We start from the raw sequence: 2,709 nt of genomic DNA on the forward strand, positions 1-2,709 counted from the left end.
GGCGACTAATTGTTAGGAGTCGAGAGGTGAAGAGTGTATGTGTGTGTGTGTGCGTATGTGTGTGTGTGTGTCCGTTCAGCTCGCAGAGATAAAAACACGGCCGTGACAAAAAGGCCCTGCTTGTCGTAAGAGGCGTCTAATGGGTATGAGTCGAGAGGTGGAGAGTGGATGTGTGTATGTGTGCGTGTGTGCGTGTGTGTGTGTAAGTATGTGTGTGTGTGTGTATGTGTGTGTGTGTCCCTTCGGCTCGCAGAGATAAGAATACGGTCATGGCAAGAAGGCCATGCCTGCTGTAAGGAACGAATAATGGGTAAGAGTCGATAGGTGAAGAGTGTACGTGTGTGTAAGTGTGTATGCATGTATGTGTGTCTGTTCGGCTTGCAGAGATAAGAATACAGCCGAGGCAAGAAGGCCCTGCCTGTCGTAATAGGCGACTAATGGGTAGGAGTCGAGAGGTGACGAGTGTATGTGTGTGTGTGTGCGTGTGTGTGTGTGTAAGTGTGTGTGTATGTGTGTGTGTGTCCGTTCGGCTTGCAGAGATAAGAATACAGCCGAGGCAAAAAGGCCCTGCCTGTCGTAATAGGCGACTAATGGGTAGGAGTCGAGAGGTGAAGAGTGTACGTGTGTGCGTGTGTTATATGCCTGTCGTAATAGGCGACTAATGGGTAGGAGTCGAGAGATAAAGAGTGTATGTGTGTGTGTGCGCGCGCGTGTGTGTGTGTATGTGTATGTGTATGTGTGTGTGTGTGTCTCTTCGGCTCGCAGAGATAAGAATATGGCCGTGGCAAGAAGGCCATGCCTGCTGTAAGGAGCGACTAATGGGTAGGAGTCGCGAGTTGAAGAGTGTACGTGTGTGTGCGTGTGTGTGTGTGTGTATGTATGTGTGTGTCCGTTCGGCTTGCAGAGATAAGAATACGGCCGAGTCAAGAAGGCCATGCCTGTAGTAAAAGGCGACTAATGGTTAGGAGTCGAAAGGTGAAGAGTGTATTTGAGTGTGTGTGTGTGTGCGTGTGTGTGTGCGTGTGTTCGTGTGTGTGTGCGTGTGTGAGTGTGTGTATGTGTGTGTGTGTCTTTGTGTGTGTATGTGTGTGTGTGTGTGTCCCTTTGGCCTGCAGAGATAAGAATACGGCCGTTGCAAGAAGGCCATGTCTGTCGTAAGGGGCGACTAATAGGTAGGAGTCGAGAGGTGAAGAGTGAAGGTGTGTGTATGCGTGTGTGCGTGTGTGTGTGTGCGTGAGTGTGTTTGTGTGAATATGTGTGTGTGTGTGTCCCTTCGGCTTGCTGAGATAAGAATACGACCGTTGCAATATGGCCATGCCTGTCGTAAGGAGCGACTAATAGGTTGGAGTCGAGAGGTGAAGAGTGAAGGTGTGTGTGTGAGTATGTGTGTGTGTCTGTATGGCTCGTAGAGATAAGAACACGGCCGTGGCAAAAAGGCCCTGCCTGTCGTAAGAGGCGACTAATGGGTAAGTGTCGTGAGGTGAAGAATGTATGTGTGCGTGTGTGCGTGTGCGTGTGTGTGTGTGAGTATGTGTGTGTGTATGAGTATGTGTGTGTGTGTCTCTTCGGCTTGCAGCGATAAGAATACGGTCGTGGCAAGAAGGCCATGCCTGCTGTAAGGAGCGACTAATGTGTAGGAGTCGAGAGGTGAAGAGTGTACGTGTACGTTGTCGTAAGAGGCGACTAATGGGTAGGAGTCGAGAGGTGAAGAGTTTATGTGTGTGTGCGTGTGTGAGTGTGTGTGTGTATCCATGTGTGTGTCCGTTCGGCTTGCAGAGATAAAATACGGCCGAGGCAAGAAGGCTCTGCCTGCCGTAAGGGGCGACTAATAGGTAGGAGTCGTGAGGTGAAGAGTGTAGGTGTGTGTGTGAGTGTGTGTGTGTGTCTGTATGGCTCGCAGAGGTAAGAACACGACCGTAGCAAGAAGGCCGTGACTGTCGTAAGAGGCGACTAATGGGTAGGAGTCGAGAGGTGAAGAGTGTATGTGTGCGTGTGTGTGTGTGAGTATGTGTGTGTGTATGTGTATGTGTGTGTGTGTGTCCCTTCGGCTCGCAGAGATAAGAATACGGTCGTGGCAAGAAGGCCATGCTTGCTGTAAGGAGCGACTAATGGGTAGGAGTCGATAGGTGAAGAGTTTACGTGTGTGTAAGCGTGTGTGCATGTATGTGTGTCCGTTCGGCTTGCAGAGATAAGAGTACAGCGAGGCAAGAAGGCCCTGCGTGTCGTAAGGGGCGAGTAATAGGTAGGAGTCGAGAGGTGAAGAGTGTAGGTGTGTGTATGCGTGTTTGCGTGTGTGTGTGTGTGCGTGAGTGTGTTTGTGTGAATATGTGTGTGTGTGTGTGTCCCTTCGGCTTGCTGAGATAAGAATACGACCGTTGCAAGATGGCCATGCCTGTCGTAAGGAGCGACTAATAGGTAGGAGTCGAGAGGTGAAGAGTGAAGGTGTGTGTGTGAGTATGTGTGTGTGTCTGTATGGCTCGTAGAGATAAGAACACGGCCGTGGCAAAAAGGCCCTGCCTGTCGTAAGAGGCGACTAATGGGTAGGTGTCGTGAGGTGAAGAATGTATGTGTGCGTGTGTGCGTGTGCGTGTGTGTGTGTGAGTATGTGTGTGTGTATGAGTATGTGTGTGTGTATGAGTATGTGTGTGTGTGTCCCTTCGGCTTGCAGCGATAAGAATACGGTCGTGGCAAGAAGGCCATGCCTGCTGT

This window comes from Diabrotica undecimpunctata, unplaced genomic scaffold, assembly GCF_040954645.1.
Source record: "Diabrotica undecimpunctata isolate CICGRU unplaced genomic scaffold, icDiaUnde3 ctg00000568.1, whole genome shotgun sequence".
Lineage (NCBI taxonomy): Eukaryota > Metazoa > Arthropoda > Insecta > Coleoptera > Chrysomelidae > Diabrotica > Diabrotica undecimpunctata.